The sequence below is a fragment of the Malaya genurostris genome, chromosome 3 (assembly GCF_030247185.1).
Source record: "Malaya genurostris strain Urasoe2022 chromosome 3, Malgen_1.1, whole genome shotgun sequence".
Taxonomy (NCBI): Eukaryota; Metazoa; Arthropoda; class Insecta; order Diptera; family Culicidae; genus Malaya; species Malaya genurostris.
Genome location: NC_080572.1, coordinates 70180266 through 70203710, shown reverse-complemented (window position 1 = coordinate 70203710; position 23445 = coordinate 70180266). Strand labels below are relative to the sequence as shown.

Sequence of the window (23445 nt, the reverse complement as noted above, 5' to 3'; positions counted from 1 at the left end):
ATATTGCAAGGGTTTTCAAGGAACATCGATAAACCGGAAGTCGACATCTTCGATTTCAGAACCACCTCAAACATTATTTTCCGACATCTACTCATCAATTCCGTTCCGAAAATCAGAGATGGCATTTCACCAGAGTGATAAACTCTAGAGTCAGATTTCTGCCACACCGAGGATGAAAAAACGAAGCACCGCACAAAGAGGAAAGCGCACTTCTTCTCAGTGTCGAATAGACAGCATTTGAGTGTGTGCTTGTGGTTAAAGCAGCTGGCGCGAGTGAAACACATTCTCTTCGCATGAATCGCTCACACGCGCTCTCGTCTAAATACACCCAAGTGACCACTGGCGCGTGATTGTGAGCGAACACTTCTGTGAACTTCAATTAATAGAGAGTAGATCTGGCCTTGCTATGAAAAATTTGCAAGGAAAACCGAAAATTTTACGATAAATTGTTTTATTTTGCTGATTTTGCGTGTCCACGCTTCATCTACGAAAACCATACAGCAGAGTGCTCACCGGCGTGTACACCTCTGTGAAAGTATCTGCATCCACCTCAGAGAATTTATTAGCTAATGCTCTAGCACTTTGGTGCGATTCAGTGGAAGAGGTAAAAGGAAATGAACAAACGCACTCATGATGCGTGCTCACTTACACAACAGTGGTGTATAAATGTGAAAGAGAAGAGCTCTCGTTGAAGTTGTCAGTGCGAGGGGAGAAATTTTGCTTGCTCTTCGTCACACAGAGGAGATAGACATCTCTGCCGAAAATACCCATATTGCAAGGGTTTTCAAGGAACATCGATAAACCGGAAGTCGACATCTTCGATTTCAGAACCACCTCAAACATCATTTTTCGACATCTACTCATCAATTCCGTTCCGAAAATACCCATATTGTAAGGGTTTTCGAGGAATATCAATCAACCGGAAGTCGCCATCTTGGATTTCCAAAATACCTTAAACATCATTTTCCGGAATCTACTCTTTAAACCCGTTCCAAAAATACCCATATTGTAGTAGTTTCCATGAAGTCGGACATCGCTTTCGATGAATGACAAAACCTCTTTTTACGAAGTACACAGATAAAAATATTTTGTGATTTTACATTTATTTTAATGCACATATTTGGAGCAGGCAATTGAATGGAAATTTACGTTACAAAACGAAGCTGTTTGTAAATATACAGTCTTGTTCAATGAAAAACTAAATGATTTTTAATGTAATTTTACATCAATCATGGTTTTAAATCAGATTTTCGTTTCAATTGATGTCTATTTCATAGTACTATCGGTTTACATGTCGTGTAAGTTTCATCTTTTCTTTCTGTGTAGGTTCGTAAAAAAAGTTTACGTTATTTGGGATTTGGTTCGTAAAAAGAGGTAACGCATAAAAAGTGTTCGTAAACGGAGGTTTGGGTATATATATATATATATATATATATATATATATATATATATATATATATATATATATATATATATATATATATATATATATATATATATATATATATATATATATATATATATATATATATATATATATATATATATATATATATATATATATAGATAGATAGATAGATAGATAGATAGATATATAGATATAAGAAAGGCATCATTGCTCCACTAGGTGGATTAGAACAGGGTTTTCAATGACATCCGACTCTTACTGTTCGATTACGTCTTGTTGGTCTGTTGGTGGTTCGATTCGTAATGAAACGTAATTAAAATATAGTTGCTACTTTGACACCTAGCAATAAAATATAATTACTTAATTTAATCAAGTTATCGTGCTACATGAGCCGATTTATTCTGTTGCTTGAAATCATAAAAAGTTCTTAGGTATGTCTAAGAAATCAGTATGGATATTTCTAGAACGATGGACCTGTATATCGAACTAACCGAATCTCAATGGAACTGACAAGCAACGCATGTCATCCGAACTACAAACTTTGCATTTCACACATTAATAACTTTTAATCCGATAAAACAAACTGATGTGGCTACCACTGCGGTCGGATTACATTGATAAAAAATGACGCCTCCATCACATCGCCGGCAACAAACCAGAAAACGATCCATTCGACCGGAATGCCCGCGCATGCGATCGTTAGGAAAGCCGCGTCTTGATGTTTACTTTGTCGGTCGGTCGGTCGGTCGGTCGCTCGGTCAGTCATCGATCGCACCAGCCGCACAACCCGAGTTACTGGCATAGACGAGAAAAGCTAGAATCAGTGAGAGATAGTGCGCGCACACTTAGACGCACATCGAACCTAGACCAGAGAGAGAGGGCACATTTATAGGTATGCAAAATGGAAAGAACGCTGCCGGTTGAACTCGAATCGTACAGTGAAACAGCGAAATGTAATCAACTGACAAGTGCACATAAATGCTGTTTCATTCGGTTCATTGGGTACTTGGATTTTCATGATCATGGTACCTGTACAGATACGGACAGCCAATCGAACTGGTGGAAAGTGGCAACGGTTGGTGTGCAGCAGTAACACCAGAGGTCACGCTACGTCGATGATTCATGCTCGTACTTGTACTGGCACAGGGTTAAGCAGTTTGTAGAGCGGCGGGTTTTGCATAGATTTGAAAGGAGGAAGTTCTACTGCTGTTCTCATTACCATGCCGGGTGGAAATGTTGCCTTATATTTCTTTGCTAAATCTGATGCTTTCAATTATTACAACTGATTCTAACAAGCATCGGTGGTTCAGTGGTAGAATGCTCGCCTGCCACGCGGGCGGCCCGGGTTCGATTCCCGGCCGATGCAAAAAATTTTTTTTTATTGTCAAACGAACTGTGTTCATATCAAATCATTTGGAATACAAAAATTGCCACTTAGTTTCATACAATCTTTTTTTTCTACATCGCACCTTCACAAGTGCCAAACGTTAATCTCCAACCACAATGTTAAATAACCAATTAAATTTGACAAATATCAATCAGAGCGATATTTTAACTTTTTCCCGGATCAGCTAAGTGACTGGTTCTCAACCAATTTTCGCGTCCAGTTCTTGCGGCTCTAGATTTACCCGCAAGCACCTGCCAAAGCACACAATTAATGGTCGGTTTTCCTCGCAGGAGGTCTCAACAAACCAGCGAGTGCGGCACTGTAACTGGCTGAAGGCGGGATGGCTGCTTACCGAAGGTATACATTTGAACCGTGCTCTTTTGTCAACGAATTGGCAACTCCGCCAGCTTTTTGATCGACAGTTTAATTTATCTTGACTGCAATATCCGAGAGTCGGGTTGCCGTCTGTCAATTAGGCGGGTAGAGGCAATTGAAGCAACAACAACAAGAAATGGTTGGTGTATAAAGACTACGTCGGAGCTTATCTGTTTTCTGCGTTTTATCTCAAGGTATGCAATGCACGCGGTTGCCAACATCCAGACCGTCAAGTCCAGTGTCGTATTTAGTTGAGCTTAGAGATATAGGGAAAAAAAGACCTCCACTTGAGTATATATGGCGAGGGAGACAATTTTCTTCTATAATATCTTATAAGAAAAACTACTTTCCGTCTACTCTTACACGTTCAGCTGAAACTCTGATTGAAATGCATTCATTTTTGCAACCTTCCACACTACGTCCGGCGCTGGCAAAATGTTGACTTCAAACCTAATGCAATGCGAGCATTCTGATAGGATTATGCTGGTAATAGTTTCAGTTTTTGCCGCCAGGTTTTTGCCCCCGAACGACGGGAAACGAAAAACGTTCAATATGAAATATTATTCGCCGCCATTCAGACGAGTGCTAGTGATTGATCGTAAAACGTAAATCGAACGTGTCCCTATTTCTTTGCCAGCCATCATCAGGCGGCGTAAAACAGGGGGCCCGCAGCCCATGAAGATCTTGATACAATCTTATGCGTTTTATTGAGAGATAGCAATCGGATCCATCGCATCGGTTGTTAGTTGGGCTTGTTTTCCACCCGGGCAATTATTACCGCGAGCGGCAAGTACATGTTAGCTATGTTTTAAACGGTTGAATGGTATTTTTTCGTTTTTTTTGTTTGCAAAATGTGTCATTCAAAACTAAGCCGTTTTCGAATCAAATGCGTACCTCGACAAACAAACCTCTGATCAATGCCGCAATTGTTGCGGGTCTCAACATTCAAACTGAGCCGAGTCGACTCTGCACAGCTTCGCTAAGCTAATGCTTACAATGCTTCATGTCGTAAATCAATCTGTCAGTCCCGGTTGATATCCTCATTGACCTGAAACAATCAAAAGGATTGAAGGTGCACGAATTCCCACCGACGAAGCAGCGATCCAATATTTGAACTCGAATTGGCGCATGCTCGAATGTGTGTAGCTCCAGTGCAGTCCATCCGAATTAGTGTACACATGTTAGCACAAGGAGGTCCCGTGAGGGTCGTGGTGAAGCAATTAACGCCAACGCTTGCGGCAAATGTTTTACGGTATGTCGGTCAGCACCTCCAGCATAACACGCACCTTACCTCGTCTTGATTACGGCAAAATGACGATCCGTCGAAAGCCACCCCGCGCAGATGTTCAGAAGATCGAATTTTGTGCACATCGAAACTGTGTCGGTTCGCACACCTAACCAGGTCTGTTCTCACGCGGGACCCGCCGATTGTCACGGTCAATGCCATATAGTTCATTATTATTATTATTATGGCATCGTTCTTTCTTCAGCCGTGTTTCGGTCCGTGTATTGATCGACGTCAGAAGCAGCCGTACCGCTGCCGCCAAAATTGCACCGAAGTGCCGGTAATGGCCAATGCGATAATTTCATAGCGCTGGAAACTGTGCGAAGGTCTACGAATGGCTTCTATCTTGGCGCCCCTGTACAATGGTACATCCGTGAGATATGTTCTTGAGACATCGCCTTCAAAGTTTGATTCTGTGGTCCGACGACTTTCTTCCGCGGCGATGATGGCGCTTTTCCGCCGTCTTTGCAATCGACCAGCGACTGGTGGTGAGCGGGTGCCGGAAGCCGTCGGTTTCCCATCGAGAATCGAAAATAACGGCGGCTTCTAATGAATTGACCTGTTCCTAGTGTCAATGCAAGCTTTTGAAATGTTTGCTCTCGCTAATTAGTAGCTTCAAATATTCTCATGACACTTTCATTTTTTCCTTTCTCATATAGAAAGGCTATACAATCACTGTGAAAACCGACTTCTGAATCGAGGTCCGGAGGGCCGAATGTCATATACCAATGTCTGTGTGTATATATATGTGTGTGTGTGTGTGTGTGTGTGTGTGTGTGTGTGTGTGTGTGTGTGTGTGTGTGTGTGTGTGTGTGTGTGTGTGTGTGTGTGTGTGTGTGTGTGTGTGTGTGTGTGTATGAATGTATGAATGTTTGTATGTGACACATAGTGTCACTCGATTGTCTCAGAGATGATTGAACGGATTTTCACAAACTCAGATTCAACTGAAAGGTCTGATGATCCCATAGATCGCTATTGAATTTTATCCTGGTTCGACTTCCGGTTCGATATGCACAAAAAAAAAGAAAATAAATGTCACTCACTTTTCTCAGAGATGGCGTACCCGATTTTTACAACCTTAGATTCGAACGAAAGGTCTTATAGGCGCATAGATCGCTATAGCATTTTGTCCTTATCCGACTTCCGGTTCCGGAATTACAAGGCAATATGTGCAAATTTATGAGAAAATGCGCATTCCATTTTCTCGGAAATTTCTCAACCGATTATCACAAACTAAGATGCAAATGAAAGGTCATAAGATTCCTCACAAAGTCTTAGAAAAGTTGATCCAGACCCGACTTCTGGTTCCGTAATTACAGTGCGATTAGAAAAAATGTTCAATTTCACGAAGATTTTTTCACAAGCGATGGCGCGACGATGTGCACATTTTTGAAAAATTTACTGGTAAATTCATCTAGTTGACAGACCTTGTTATTTAGCGGATATATAAATCAACTTGGGTCTACTAGTGCCGGCTTCCGCTTCCGAATGCACCGGTAATAGTGAAAAAAGCTCCAAAAACGGATCTCACTTCGATTTTTCAGCTACGGTTAAACAGATTTTCACAAATCATGTTTCAAATTAAAACTCTCAGTTTCTTAAAAGATACTGTCCTATCCAGATCCGACTTCCGGTTCCGGAATTATAGGGCAATGAGTATCAAAACTTTCAAACTGTCATACAAAATGATGCAAAATCGGTACGGAAGAAGAAGAAAACGCACCAGCCTAGCACACAGCGCGCTTTGTTTAATTTTCTATAGAGTGCAGAGTTGCCACATTTAAATCTATATTAACTTGAAAAACAAATTGAAAAGGTGATGGTAGTTTATACCGAAGAAAGTTAAAAAAAAAACTGTTTTAATCCACCTGGTGGTGTAATGATGCCTTTCTCATATCAATCTACTGTGGTACTCTTCAAAATAATTATCACCGATTCTTAAAAGAATAATCGAAATCAGTTTTTTTGACCGTCTACTGATAAAAACTGTCAATTGGAGAAGATTTGAGGTCGATTTAGAAAACTTTCTACGGTTTTCACCCCTTCCAGTGATGGTAAACACAGTTTATCCTAAATTTCCGGATCTGGAAGTCGGATCCGGAAGAAATTCAGGAATTACGTATAGGACCACAAGACCTTTCATTTGAATCTAAGCTTGTGAAAATCGGGTCAACCATCTCCGAGAAAAGTTAGTGCACTTATTTTCACAATTTATTGCACTTTTTACCCCATAATTGCGGAACCGGAAGTCGGATCCAAATAACATTCAGGAATTTTGTATGGGACCACAAGACCTTTTATTTGAATCTAAGTTTGTGAAAATCGGTACAGCCATCTTCGAGAAAAGTTAGTGCAAAAAAATGTTACATACACACATACGCACATATACACACACACATACACAGTTTTTAGCTAGTTTTACTTTTCCCATATAGAAAGGCTATGCATTCACTGTGAAAACCGACTTTTGAACCGAGGCCCATGTCATATACCATTCGTTTCAGCGATGGTGAAACGAGGTGCACATTTTTATAAAATTTACTGGTGAATTTATCTAATTGGCAGACCTTGTTAGTTGGTGGATATATAAAACTACTTTGGGACTACTAGTGCTTGGTTTATGCTTTCAAACGCACCGGTAATAGTAAAAAAAAGGCTTCAAATCCGGAATTCACTTCTATTTCTCCGCAATGGTTTAACAGATTTTCACAAATCATGATTTAAATTGAAGCTCTCAGTGTCTTTAAAGATACTGTGCAATTTCAACCAGATCCGACTTCCTGTTCAGAAATTATAGGGCAATGAGAATCAAAACTTTCAAACTGCCATACAAAATTATACATATATATATACATACATGCATCGGTACGTGCTGGTAAGGAAGAAGAAGAAAAAACACCTGCCTAGCACACAGTGTGCTTTGTCAATTTTGTATAGAGTGCAGGGTTGCCACATTTAAATCTATGTAACTTGGCATAGCTGTTTACAAATCGAAAAGTTGATGGTAGTTTTGACCAAAGAAAGTTTTTGATTTTATTCAAGTTTGGAAAAAAAATCTTGACAGAATATTCCAGTGATGTTTTTTGAAAATATTAGTAATATGATAAAGGCATCATTACACCACTAGGTGGATTAAAAAAGGCTTTTGAATATAAGTTTTTGGTTTGTGTTGAACTGCTAGGTGGCATAATAGTTCAACATAAACTGTTAAGCACTGACAAGTATAAGGTGAAACGTAAAGCTGATCATCAATGCAGGTGTTTTCATGAAAATCCAGAGCAAATCAAGGCACCAGTACATTTTAACATCAAACGCCATAAGTTCCACAGTTTTTGATGTTGATCGTAAAGTTGTGGAAGAGGCTTTCGAACCATTTAAGAGGGAAGGAGTTGCATGAATAGGAATGATATTGAACTCTACTCAGAGAACAACTACAAGGGGGTTGATCAAGTTGTTGACGTAGGACTAAATAACTATTGTCAAAATTATTTCTAGGATTTGTTTCGAATATTTAGGGAGCCTTTGTACCTTTTTTTATATATATAAAAAATAGGTATAGAATTCGCTCAAACTTTCGAAAATTTTTCCTAGGCCCGGAGGGCCGAATGACATATACCAATCGATTCAGCTCGACGAACTGAGCAAATGTCTGTGTGTGTGTGTGTGTATGTGTGTGTGTCTGTATGTGTGTTGTCAACTAAGAGGTCGAGATCTCAGAGATGGCCCGACCGATTTTGATCAAACTAGTCGCAAATTAAAGGTCTCCCCGTCACCCAAAACGCTATTGAATGGTTTTGAGATCGGATGTTTACTTTTTGAGTTATTCGAAGTTTTATGTCAAAATTTTCAGTTTTTTGACAGTATCTGTCACAATTGACCTTGAAAACAGAATATGTTTTCATACTTAGATTCCGCACGATAATACCTATTCAACAAGCCATAGATTGTTAAAATCCGTCCATTTTAACGGAGATATCGAAATTTTTGTGTAAACGACTTTTCCCCCTATTCCAGCAGTAGGAGTTTTGAGCGCTGTCTGACAAAGAAATGCTTGGGAGCAACGGAAAAAACGATTTTTTATACTGTTACATACAATTGTTTCTAAGTACCAAAAAGACTGTGTACAGCATCCTTTTTCATGACAATTTGCCTCGGACCGATTTGAGCACGGCTCGTTTTTGGCAACATAATCGTTCGAATATGACATATATAAACCAGATGATGGCAGATTTTTTTTTAATTATATTGTTTTAAACTACTTACAGCAATAAATGCTGGAAGAACATAACATCCATATACCATTCCAACCAGTTCGTCGAGATCAACAAATAAGTGTGTGACAAATAATTTCACTCAATTTTCTCTGAAAATTTCTTTTCTACAAATTCAGATTCATACGAAAATTCGTATGCTCCCAAACAAAGTTCCTGAATTATGTTTGGTTCCGACCTCTGGTTCCGGAACTACAGGATGATATATGAAACGAAATCAAAATTGTGTAACTCATTCTTCTCGTAGATGGCTGAAACGATCTAAGATTCAAATGAAATCTAAGAATCATCTAAGATGCAAATGAAAAGTTTCAAGATTCTTTAAAACATCTTGCTCTTCAGTCAGATCCAACTTCCGGTTTCGGGGATACAGGGTGATTAGTATAAAAATGTCTATTTGAAGATGTCTTCACTGATTTTCAAATATTTTGAAACAAATGTAAACTATACAGCTATTCAGGTGAATTTATCTGACTTCGGCCATACCGATTTTAGAATTCCGGTTCCAGTATAAAATCGTTTCTCAAAGCTCAATCGTTTTCTCTAAAAAAGCCTAATCAAATTTCAGAAACAAAAATTCAAATTAAAATAAACTTATATACAAAATTAATTAATTTTATAAATACATACAAAAATTAATGAATTTTATCCAATTAAGCTTCAAAGTTGTACTCAAAACTGTAATTTATTCGTCATATGGCCATACGAATCGGTTTGGGTTATGCTGGTTCCTGAATACCGGCTCTTGAAGTACCTTAAATTACCGTAAACTCTAAAGTGGAACTTACATATCATGACATGTTTAATCGATTATCACACTTCTAGATTTAAATTCGATTGTATTTGCAGTTTCGACATTACAGAGTAATGAGTGATTACAATCTCAAATTGTCGCTTAAAACGACGGTCATTAAAATAATGTAATGAAAACTTTAACACCGAAGAATATTCATGCAAAAAACACATGCGGATTGATAAAAAAATCATCTAATCATCTCACTGCTAGGTGGATTAATCACGTTTTTTTTGTTCCATATGAACTTTTTCGTCTAATATATACGGGGCATTCCACACAAAATCAGACACCTAAAATTTTTTTTCCATCTAACTATTTTTTTCGGTAAAGAACTCGAAAATATTCGACACATATTTTTTTATTTCAATATGGTACGTGAAATTTTCGAGATATGATTTTTTTGAAAAATCGCGTTTTCGAAAAATAGCCTTTTTTCAACAGCCTATACTGCAAAATCCAATAGAGATACAAAAATTCGTCCAAGACAGGAAATGTGCGTCTTTTACTTAGCTTTCAAATAACCGATTCCATAAAACAACCTTTAAAGTTAATATAATGAAAAAAGTTAAAAATTAACGAACGAATAAAAAATATCAAACTTGGGCCTAATTTTTTTCTGTTTTTTTTTTTTTGTTGAGCAAAGAAACCTTAGAGGTTAGCTCAATCCTGGCAAAGGTTCAGAGTGGAAAGATCAATACTTTCAGAGCAGCGAATTTTTCAACTACGACCCGCTCGCGCGGAGCGTATCGTAGCGCAATTCGCTCGGATGTTCAATAAAAAAAAACTAAGGAAAAGCTAAGGAAAAGACGCACATTTCATGTCTTGGGCGAATTTTTGTATCTTTATTAGATTCTACAGTATAGGCTATTGAAAAAAGTCTCTTTTTCTAAAACGCGAAATTTCAAAAAATCATATCTCGAAAATTTCACGTATCATATTAAAATAAAAAAATACGTGTCGAATATTTTCGAGTTCTTTACCAAAAAAAATAGTTAGATGAGAAAAAAATTTTAGGTGGCTGATTTTGCGTGGAATACCCCATACATTTTTTTTAAACAAGGCTTCATTTCGTTTCCGATGACATATGACAACACATATTAAAAATTATATTCATAATAAATACAGTGAAATTTTAACAGGCACCATGTTTAACAAATATTAAAATTTTGAATCATCTGTTCCGGATTGAGAAAATTCTTAATTATCAGTAACAGACATCCATTGACATAATCATAAATCGTGCGCATCTAAGTATTTTTTATTTCTATTTATTTTTTGCTAAACGCGAAGAAATAGAAATAAAATATGTGCGAAGTAGTTTAACATATTGTTGATAAAACGCCACCTCAACAAAAAGGGTTCGCTTCAGGAACCAGCATCCTTAGCAGGCAGTTGGTCTCGACCAGTTCAAACGGTTCAAAGATTGTAAATTTGTAGTTCAAGCCAAAAAGTTCTCATGAAAGCCGAATATTTCCGAAGACGAGAGAATAGAGGCTTTTCTGCATGAGGATCCATGACAGGTAAAAGCATAACTTGTTGAAGAAAACTGTGTATAATTCCGGGCTTGACTTCTTTTGGCATATACATATAGACTAATGAGTTTAATGACTAACTGCCGGGGTCCGCTAATGATTAAATATTCTATTATTAAAATTTGAGTGGAGAAAGAATTTTGAATTACTGATGAGTGAATGCATCTGTAGCGAAAGAAAGGATTCAACGAAGAAGCGATTACAATCGTTCCTCATTGAGTACCTTACATTTTCTGCGTTTCGTTTTCATTTTTAATTGAAATTTCCTTTCGGCTGTTCCACTTTTCATGCTATATTCATGTTGATAAATCGCAAATTTCGTGTCTCGCTTTGTTTTGTAAACCGAGTACAACAGAGCGATGGATAAAACTTATTAACTACAATACGACCTCTTCTGGAAATTTTCTTTTTTTTTGTGTATAAACCCAAGGTTTTACTGCAAAGAAAGAGGTGCAATTTAAAATAACGAAACTGATATTCAAACTAACTGTAGGAGTCGGTCCATCCAAGCGCGGGTTGCGTGTCGATTCAACGGTTTAAATAAGGTCCATCACTTCGTTAGCCCGATGCATTCTGGAATGAATGCCACGACAAATGAAAAGAGGAAAAAAGTGTCACAGTCTCTATCTACATTACCGGCCAAAGAAACCATTTTCCCAGGAAAGCATTCCGCATAAATTTCCGTACCGTAAATTGCTACGCTTTTTTAGAATGCAATCAATAAACTCCTTTGGTCTACCTATTCATCATCATGAAAATCAAAACCATTCGTATAAATATATTCCCGTTTAATTGAATATCGATGAATATATATTCACCTGCTTGCCAATAAATCAATCGTTCGTTTCGACTTCCTTCTCCGTGTTTGTGTTTTCTTATGAACTATGTTTGCCAACGCGGTTGCCGCGCTGCTGTTTAGATTGCATGTGGAACGGTTTGCTCGGAACGTGTGTTTTTCTAGCTCAACTGTCTGTTTACGTGCAACATACATAGGGATTATGATGATATCGAAGAATTGCACCAGCGCTACTCGTGCGGACCATTGTAGTCGGTTTGACATAGGATGAACAGCTTTGCTGGATGATGCCAGAAAATTGCGAATCAAATAGATCAATCCTTTTTGAGTGGTTACTGGACAATTGTTCAAAAGTTCCGGAGCTTCTTTCGATAAAAAGCAGCTAATGTTAAATTTTAATAAATTCTTTTCAAATCCCTTCAGAAGAATTGAAGCTTTACTTAAGGCCTCGGATCGAGTCTCTATTTCCCATCATTGACTCGCACTTCGGTGCAGCTCAATTATTGTTAGGATTCGCTTCAAATATGGGAATCTTTCATGCACCATTAACATAACAGCATTTTCCCACATGTTAGTCAGAATAGGATATCAAGCGTCAAGATAGCTGGTATGACATCCGATGCTTACATGATGTTAGATGGATGCTATGAGCTCCCAAATTTGTTGTTGGATATAGCACTAGAAGGTGCGATACGAATATCCGGCATGTGGAGCAACGAAATCATCATCGATAACTTTCACACGCTCCTTGGACGATCGTAGAGCTGTAAAAGAGGTCTTTGATATGGACGGTCATCGATTTTTTTCGGTGAAAGTAATAACTGATCGGTGCATTTAACCGGACGTTTCGACCTACTAAGGTGTTCGGTCATCCTCAGCGGCTATCTAACAACATATATTTGTCAAGTAAGCTAACTCTAAACATTGAATTTTAACACTTTACTTACATGCTAATGACGTCTACACTACAACACTTCACATTTTCAACTGTCTTGTCTTTTGCGCTCTCTCTGTCTCTTATCTGTTTTGGCTGTATAGAGGTTTTTAATTTTGTCAACTAGTCCGTTGTATGCTGATCTAAACTTTATCGAATCTCGTTGAAGGTTAAACGTGTTCGACTCTCCTCTAATTTTTATATAGAACATCTCAGCTGTTGAACGTGTGTCAGTTCTTTGTACTTCATCTAAAATTTTAACGTTCTCAAAATCAAAAACATGACTCTCATTTATACAGTGTTGAACTAAACCAGTATTGCCTATGCTTTTTGATTTAACATCCCTTTTATGCTGCTCTATACTTTTTTTAAAAATTGGCTGGTTTGGCCAATATATGACTTTCTTTTGTTATTCTATCCTTTAGCTTACTATATACTGTGTCTTTAATTTTGTTAACTGTTCTAAACGCTAACCTTATGTTGTATTGAGATAGATAACGTGCTAACTTTTCTCCTAGACCTGGTATATATGGTGCGGATATGAATTTGGTGGCTATACTGTTATTGTTGTTCTGTGTTAACGAGTTGTATAGGAAATGTGTTCGTTGTTGAATAATATTATTGATGAAGAAATTAGGATAGTTATTATTAGTGAGAATTCGTTTTACAATATTCAGAGCATTAGGTCTGTAACAAGCCTCGCTTAATTTCAAAGCCCTATCTACAAGAGCTATCACTGTGTTTTTCTTGTGATTAAATGGACTCAATGAGTTGTAGTCTAAATATCTGCCTTCTAGGTCCTTTGGAGTCCACTCTGTCGTAATACGATCATTCTCTCTTCTTAACAACGTATCTAGGAATCTGATTCGCCCATTATTCTCCAGCTCTACTCGTGGATGGAAACTGTTGAACACCTCCAACATCCGATCAACATATTCTCGTTGCACACCTACCAAACAATCGTCCACATATCTTCTAAAGAAGACTGGCACAATCCCTTCCTGTCTCCAGTTGTAGCAAATATAGTTTTGGAGAGAATTGAAATGAGCGCTTTGGCACTCTACCTTAGTTCAATGCACCGATCAGTTATTACTTTCACCGAAAAAAATCGATGACCGTCCATATCAGTTTGTTTGCGGTGATGACCATAAAACAACAAAAAATAGGTCTTTGTACCAATTAGAATGAGAAGCTTCGAGAAAAGGGTTGACGATAAACTTTACCGAACAAAAGCACATGATGGCTGGTAGAGAACAAAGCAACCCAAACAATATTGCAAGTTAACCTTGCGGTAAAAATGCGTCGGCAAAGCGATATTGTACTGAAATTTCGGGTAAGATAGCTATTTCCAGAATTCTCGGTTCATTTTTTTCCAATTTCTAGACAATTAAAAATGCTATACTGATATTCGGTTTTGTAAATTACCGTGTTTACCAGCAATTGGTTTACCGAAATCTCGGTAAACAACTTTTAGACAACCAATATTCGGTGATTCATCAAAGTAACCATTTTTCTTCAGTGCAAAACTGAGTGATGTAAATAATTGCATGTGTTCACCAAGGGATAAACTTTGATGATAAAATATTGATGCAGTTGATGATAAAATTACAATTTAGGTTTGTAGTGAGATATGAACTGATAAAAACGTGATTAATCCACCTAACAGTGAGATGATACCTTTTTTATCAATCCGCATGTGTTTTTGCATGGATTTTCTTCGGTGTTTTAGTTCTCATGACCTTGTTTTAATGGCCCTCGTTTCAAGCGGCAATTTAAAATTCTATTCACTCATTACCCTGTAATGTCGAAACTGCAAATCGGATCGAATTTGATTCTAAAAGTGTAATAATCGTTTGAATATTCCATGATATGCCGAAGTAAGATCCACTTTAGAGTTTTTCGCAATTATTTACGGTACACGGAGTAACACTATTTTAATTTCGTTTCACATATCATCCTGTAGTTCCGGAACCAGATGTCGGATCCAAACGTAATTCAGGAAACTTGTTTGGGAGCATACGATTCATATGAAATCTGAGTTTGTAGAACACGGTTGAGTCATCTCCGAGAAAATTAAGTTAAATTATTTATTACACACGCATTTGCTTATCTCGACGAACTGATTCGAATGGTATATGGATGTTATGTTCTTAAAGCATTTATTGCTGTAAGTAGTTTAAATCAATTTAATTATGGAATTGCTTTCAACTCGAAAATGCTGCCATCATCTGGTTTAGATATGTCATATTCGAACAATTATGTTGCCAAAAACGAACCGTGCTAAAATCGGTCCGATGCAAAATTTCATGAAAAAGTATGCTGTAATGTCTTTTTGGTACTTAGAAACAATTGTATAAATATCGTGTTCCACGTTGCTCCCAAACATTACTTTGTTATTCAGCGCTCAAAACTCTTACTACTCGAATAAAGCGAAAAGTCACTTACACAATAATATCGATATCTCAGTTAAAAATGGACGGATTTCGACAATCTATGGCTTGCTGGATAGCTAATCTAAGTCTAAAATAATATTTTGTTTTCAAGGTCAATTGTGACAGACATTGTCAAAAACCTTAAATAAATACGAAAAAACTGGCATGCTGCCATCACTTTTCCGAATATCAGTTAGTTGATTGATTGTATGAATTGTGCAAGCTTTCCCCTTTTTCACTAATAGAGTTTGAAGCGATGCACCTACATTAAAGTACAGATTAGTTACATTAAACAGCTACTATTCTACAACTATATATTCCAAACTTGAAACAATTCCTTTTTAATTTGCTAATATAGGAGGCTAGGTACGACAAATTTGTAATTTATTTTTATTGAAGCTATAAAGTTCGAAGATATCTGATTCTTCTCGAAATTTTAGTACGAGACAATTACAATGGCCTGGTCTGAAATGTATCGACGATCTTCGGTATGCTAGAGTAAGACAGTAAAAATTATTTTAATTTCCATCTTGATGAATCTGTTGGTAGGAAATATTGAAGTTTTAATAAACTCTTAATGATTATCTGTGGCACTGAAAAGTGCCTTGAATTGTCACAATCAACAAGAACTGCATCTAGATCTGAGATGGTTCTCGTGTGTGTCTTGTTTCGGAAATAGTTGCTCAGAAAATGGTAGGAAAGCGAAAAAAATTCAACTAGTTCTTCATGATGATCTTTAGCACTGAAAAGTGCTTTGAATTGTCTGAAAAGCACTGAAAAGTGCTTTGAATGGGCCTTGCTGAACTCTTTGGCTGCCTTTCTACCGGTTTTCGGTACCATCGTGCTGACGGTGTCTCGTACGTTCAGAGTAGATGCTTTAACTTAAATGACGCTATTTCTCACATCACATTTCATTTTATACCTGCTACTGACAGCGATGTACGGACAGCCCCTTTGCCAAAATTCCTTTTCCTGTTCGCAGAACGGGAAATAGTGAGACGACAGGTCCTCGATGGTGCTCTCGTGTGTGTCTTGTTTCGGGAACAGTTGCTCATCAAATGGTAGGAAAAATAGACCACTCAACTTTTATATGGATGCACTTGTACAGAATCAGACATCTCGCGTTCTGATTGGCTGGTGCTGCCATGGGTTAAATCAAATAGGTTTTTCAATAGTGTACCATTGGAAAACTTCAATGTTGTTGCAATACACGTTCAAGTTGAAAATTTTCGATTCTATTGGTAGTTAGATTATATAAATCCTTCAACAGATCACTGAGCTATGAGCTTTCAAAATACGAGAAAGGCAAACGCGCCTTATGAATTATCTTCTGTGATACTCGTTTTTACCAAACATTTCAGAAGAGTTTCATTTTGAACTATTTGAGATTATGTCACACAACTGAAAATTTTATCATAAAATTGTGATCATATTTCCGATGGCATGTAGCAAGAATTATGTTGATTCATTAGATACAACAGGAGATATTCACGATAAAAAACTTATCACTCTCTCAGAGGGTAAATTTAGAAAAGGCGCCCCATAGTAACGTATGGTAAATCGAATGCATTGCTGACGAATCGCTACTTGCAAAAATGACGACAAGGGACGCGGATCTAGCAAGCTCACCAACACCAATATCTAAGTTAATTTTTTTCTCGATAAAACTTACTAATTTAATCAACTAAAGAAAACTGCATGTGTTTCTCTTCCGTGATTGAGGTTTTTTTGTACGCTCTTAAAAAAGGTTATAAGTTTACATGGAATACTATCTGCATGCGATCCATATGATAAATCTAATTAACGTTAAAATTATATCGGAACAAGTTTCTTTGACTTTTCGAGCTTCTGTGAGAGATATTTTGATCAATTTCAAAATGGTTATGAAGATTCAAATTTTATTGGACATTATTTAGTTTTTAAGTATATCTTGTTGAAAGATTATAAATTTTCATGTGCATTTTATTAAATGTCATCTGGGTACGATTTCTATGATACATCCAATGAATATACATTATTTAATGGGACAAGTTCTATTGAGTTTTCATATTAACTGTATATGATATTCTTATGAATTTCGTCATGATTACACAGATTTATATGACACGTACATCTTTAATACCGATCCTAAGTTTACATATGACTACTATGAATTATCATCTGACGAAACTAAATTTTTATTTCAATGTAGTGATTGTTAGCGAACTCAATTGCAGATTTAATTTTGCACTGCTTATAATCAACAACGATTGTATATCTTCAAGGTGACTTCGGTGCTGAAGCCTTTTGTTCTTTAGATTTGTTCATTTCGAGATCTTTTTTTTTTGTTTACAGCACTATATTTTTCTTTGTTTGTTTTAGTGGACTACTAGACAGAACAAAACACATAAAAACTTGTCAAATTTTTATCGAGGCGTAAGGCAATGATCTAGTGAATACAAATTAATAAATATCGCACATCATGAAACTGTATTAAAATACGTCGACTCTTCATCTATTGAATTTGTGTTGTCGAGTCATATAAACTTTATTATAAAATGTGGAAGTTTTGAAAAATGGCACATCCTATATTGTGTTTCATATTCGAGCATGGAAATATTTAAATGTTAAATTACATATCCTTGTCATTAGAGAAACTCAAACGAACAAACACTCTTAACATGACCTTTTAAAACGACTCGTAACATAGTTAATTATGAAGGCATTATTTTGCATCCAGCCAGGAATGTTTCATACTTCAGGTCAATAGAATCAAATATCTCCAGACAAGTTGAAATGCTTGTTTCAACATTCGATTTGAAGGGCTCGGCAGCAATAGCAATGAGAAAGGAAAAACTCAATGTATTTCAAAACTACTACCATATACTAGTAAGTACTTCATTCCCAGAGAGTTTCGAAAGAATTGTGGATTGTTTTATGACCGATATTGTATGTGCAAGTTCCATCAATTACAGTCTTAAAGCTACAGAATTTATCACGTCACACTTATTTATTATCTACGGTTGCACAGACACGTTAGCCACATTTCAAGGCAATGTATTGTTGCCTTCAACTATCCCCGCTGATTCCAAGTCATCCACTTCGACGCCTTCTAATGGAACATTCACAGCAGGGAATGGGAGCGCGAAAAAGTTCGCGAATGCTGAGGAACTTAATCTTGGGCAAACTTGTCTAGCCATACTGACTGTGATACGGAAAATCAGCCGGACTGGTCCGCTACTTCAACCAGAAGCAAGGCGCTGCGTGTGGTCCAAGCGTCAATCAGCTGGAAGTAATTTCTAACCAAAGTAATTTGGATCATTGAAAACTGTTCCAATACCACACAATTCACCGTGAGTAGCGCCCACTTGTTCAGTGGATCAGCCAGCGAACAGCAGCCAGCAGCGTTCCGATGAAATATAAAAGCCATTCACTGGTGCACTGCTTGCAGTAGTCTCATACCGTTCTGCCACCACCCGACCAGGTAATAATCAGAAAATGGGTTTTATAAATGTATTTGATCTTAACGAGAGATTAAGTTTCATTAAGGTTAACAATATTTACACTCCTCGTGCGGTGCTAGTGGTTTGCAGTTGTTGTGCGCCAATCCCGTTCCGAATTGGCTTTGTTATGTCGGTTGTATTTTGGCCAAGCACAACAGAACTGCTTCCATTCTTCAACCAGCACCAGAGTCGATCCGAGCAGGCGGGACTTGCAGAATGACACTGACAGGTGGACGAAAGGCTGAAAGTCAATTTTTACTTGCCAGCACGAATCCCAGCACGAGGAAGCAATTATGCTGTCAGCTCTGGGGCTCAAGGGGAGTCAAGTCTGTCGGGGTAGCCTGGTGGTTCAGGTGTAACATTTGTGTCACTTTCGGAACGATCAGCCAATTCATTTTTAGCACTGTGTAGGTAGCTAAGAATGGAATATCACCTAAATTGATCTGCGAACAACGATTGTGCGCTACTGAACGGTAGATCCGTTAGGCTGGCGTACTGCGCGGAACAGAGCAGTTTGATCTATCACCGATACATGACTTTTTGACAGATGAATGTGTCGAAAGACGTTTGAGGTTACCTCAATAAAATGAACACTAATGCAAACGATCAACCGACGGATGAAGAAAACTGATGGCTTTTTAATAAAATTAGACTACAGCAGTTGCTCTGCCAACTGGTTATGAACATGACATGACTTTCGAGAAGCTCAAGTCTAACCAGATTACAGCGAAGCCTAATCCATACGTACACAGCAAGTACATGCTAGGATTTTAGGGACATGATGAATGATTTTCTCTTGTCAATATTTATTAATGAATGTAACTATTAAGATATGTGACGGAATTGGTACAGTGGATACTGACAACTTATTTCAAAAGAAGTATAACATATTAAACATGAAATGAGTTGTGATCAAAGATAAAGAAACATGCATGTTACATTTTACAGAAATATGACGACCCTTCATGTCTACACGTCTCAACAGTACTAAAAAGGCTCAAGGACCGATTGACTTTAGATCACTTTTGAGCGCGGAGTAGGAAAGAAATGAAAGAAAATGTTTATAAAAGAGTGTTTTAAGGCAACATGCGTTAAAGCAAAAATAAAAATAGTGAATTAAAATAAAATAAAATAATTGTCTGATGATTTATTTATCACCCAAAAAGATTTTTTTTCTGTACACTCTGAATCGGCTGCAAAGTCGGTTGAAATACAGGGTCCGGCACTCGAAGTGTAACCAACTTCAGACCGCTCGCGCAGCTGACGCACGGGCATCAGCTCTCTAGAAATTTGCTAAATGACAGTTCGGAGTTGTATTGTTTACAAGCGCAAGAAAGCATTTTGTCAAAAGTGAACGCGAAAAAAAAATCTTGACTTGAGAGAGCGAAGGAGTTGCTTCGTTTGGCCGAAAGCGGTCAATTTCCGAACATTGTATTTTCTGACGAGAAAATTTTTCCAATTGAGCGATTCGTAAACTCTCAAAACGATAGGGTTTACTTGACCGACCGTTCATACGAGAAATTGAGTCATCGATTGGCCACCAGGAGGCAGCACCCGCAACAGATAATGGTTTGGGCCGCTGTAACCGCAGATGGGCGCTCTCCAATCGTTTTCATCGAGCCTGGCGTCAAGGTAAATGCGACATATTATCGGGAAAGTATTCTGGAGGTTGATTTGAAGCCGTGGGCAGACAAACATTTTGGTGGCAGACCATGGACGTTTCAGCAGGACTCGGCACCGTCTCACAAAGCTCGAGTGAACCAAGAATGGCTGAAAAACAACGTTCCGAACTTCATCACGTCCACACAATGGCTCTCGAATTCACCAGATGCGAATCCAATGGATTATTCTCTTTGGGCCATTTTGGAGAGCAAAGTCCGAACTAAAAGATACACCAGTCTCGAGGCGCTGATAAAAGTTATTGTCCGCGAGTGGGCCTAAATACCTGCAAGTCACATTCGGCAACTTGCCATAGTCAAGGCAAAAGGTGATCATATCGAGCAAAAGTGAATTGATTCTGAATTTTGTATTATTTTTACACATTTTGTACTTTGAATTAAGTAAAAGTAATTTTCCAAACTGAATTTATGGCCTTTTTAATTGGTTACACTTCGAGTGCCGGACCCTGTAGAAGGTCAAATTCCACTACAGTGATGTAATACCAAGAAAAAAAAGATAACCACAACCAGTGTTGGTGATTGCCGAAAATTTGACAGAAGCGGCTATATTGCTATATACATTGTATACAACATTTTCAATCTGATAGAAGATGCTACAAGAACTCGAGTCTCTCAATGCATGAACCGCGAGAGAATTTTTCTACATTTCTTCACTCCACTTCATACTCTGAGTATTTCACGGCCCTTAAAAAATACAGTCTGATGATGATTGGTGCTGTGTGGAATTTACCAGGAGCGAATCGCAAGTTGACAATTATCGCAGAAAATTCGACTTGATGATTCTCATACTAGGTTGCAATATTTCAAAACCCTTGTGTGGAGCATTCACATAAATTTTCATAGACACAACTTAACACATGGATCAATAAGTCCCGAGACTAAAGCGGAGATGGCGCTCGTAGTAAACCAGTAACCACGTCTTTCTAGAGTACTAACCTTTGCTTGAAACGGGTCAAATTTTAAGTCGATCCGATTAGAAACAGCTGAGTTATCGAGGTTGGAGTAAAGTCGTTTTGTAGTTTGTTTAAAAATGGAAAAAAAACCGAGTTTCGTGTTTTGATAAAACATTGTTTTTACCTTTTTTTATATATGTAAAAAAAAGGTATAGAATTCGCTCAAACTTTAGAAAATTTTTCCGAGGCCGAATGACATATACCAATCGATTCAGCTCGACGAACTGAGCAAATGTCCGTGTGTGTGTGTGTGTATGTGTGTGTGTCTGTATGTGTGTTGTCAACTAAGAGGTCGAAATCTCAGAGATGGCTGGACCGATTTTGATCAAACTAGTCGCAAATTAAAGGTCTCCCCGTCACCCAGAACGCTATTGAATGGTTTTGAGATCGGATGTTCACTTTTTGAGTTATATGAAGTTTTATGTCAAAATTCTCAGTTTTTTGACAGTATCTGTCACAATTGACCTTGAAAACAGAATATGTTTTCAGACTTAGATTTCGCACGGTAATATCTATCCAACAAGCCATAGATTGTTAAAATCCGTCCATTTTTAACGGAGATATCGAAATTTTTGTGTAAACGACTTTTCTCCTTATTCATGCAGTAGAAATTTTGAGCGCTGTATGACAAAGAAATGCTTGGGAACAACGTGAAACACGATTTTTTATACAGTGACATACAATTGTTTCTAAGTAACAAAAAGACTGTGTTCAGCATCCTTTTTCATGACAATTTGCCTTGGACCGATTTTAGCACGGTTCGTTTTTGGCAACATAATCGTTCGAATATGGCATATGTAAACCAGATGATATTTTCGAGTTGAAAGTTATTCCATAATTATATTGATTTAAACTACTTGCAGCAATAAAAGCTGGAAGATCATAACTTCCATATACAATACGATTCAGTTCGTCGAGATCAGCAAATGCGTGCGTGACAAATAATTTCACTCAATATTTCTCGGAGATGGCTAAACCGTTTTCTACAAACTCAGAACTACATATGAAAAGTAGTATACTCCCAAACAAGGTTCCTGAATTACGTTTGGATCCGTCTTCTGATTGCGGAACCACAGGGTGATATGTGAAACGAAATTAAAATAATGCAATTCACTTTTCTCGTAGATGGTTGAACCGATCTAAGATTCAAATGAAATTTAAGAATCATCTATGATTCAAATGAGAGGTCTTAAAATCCTATTAAATTTAGTCAGATCCGTTTTCTGGTTTAGGAGATACAGGGTGATTAGTATAAAAATGTCCATTTCACATAAATTAATCAGGTTTATCGGGTTTGCTGATTTGGATAGTCGATTATGAAATAAATTTATTTCAGTTTAAGCGGTATTCAGTTATCGATTCGGAATGTACCCCCAAATTTTAATTCACACTACAATTTCTAAAAGATGTCTACACACTCCTCAGGTGAATTTAACTGATTTCGGCTACACCGGTTTTAGAATTCCGGTTCCAGTATCGAATCGTTTATCAAAGCTCAATCATTTTCTCAAAAAGGCCAAATCGAACTTCAAAAACAAAAATTTAAATTAAACGACTTAAGGTCTCATATAAAATTGGTGAAATTATTCCGATTCTGGAATTACAAGATGATGAGTTTTTAAAATTCATACCGATATAGAAGATGTAAATTGTTTAGCGTATTAATTTATGGCCATTCGAATCATTTTGGGTTAAGCTAGATCCTGAATACCGGCTCTGGAAGTACCATAAATAATGACGAAAAACTCTAAAGTGGAACTTATTTCGACATCTTATGGAATGTTCAATCGATTGTCACACGTTAAGATTGAAATTCGATACGATTTGAAGTTTCGAAATTACAGGGTAATGAGATAATTAAAATAATGCCATGAGAACTAAAACACCTAAGAATATCCATGCAAAAAACACATGCGGATTGATAAAAAAAACGTGATTAATCCACCTAGCAGTGAGATGATACCTTTTTTTTATCAATACGCATGTGTTTTTGCATGGATATTCTTCGGTGTTTTAGTTCTCATGACATTATTTTAATTATCGTCGTTTTAAACGGCAAATTGAGATTTTAATCACTCATTACCCTGTAATGCCGAAACTGCAAAACATATCGAA

General features: G+C 37.3%; 1 protein-coding gene and 1 non-coding gene across 2 annotated transcripts in view; both read left to right on the top strand.

Moving 5' to 3' along the window:
* LOC131434782 (Krueppel-like factor 12) overlaps window positions 1-23445 on the top strand; it is a 398669-nt gene that overhangs the window by 134961 nt on the left and 240263 nt on the right. The window lies entirely within an intron of this gene.
* On the top strand, window positions 2704-2774 carry Trnag-gcc (transfer RNA glycine (anticodon GCC)). The gene has a single exon. It is a non-coding gene; the product is annotated as a tRNA-Gly (tRNA).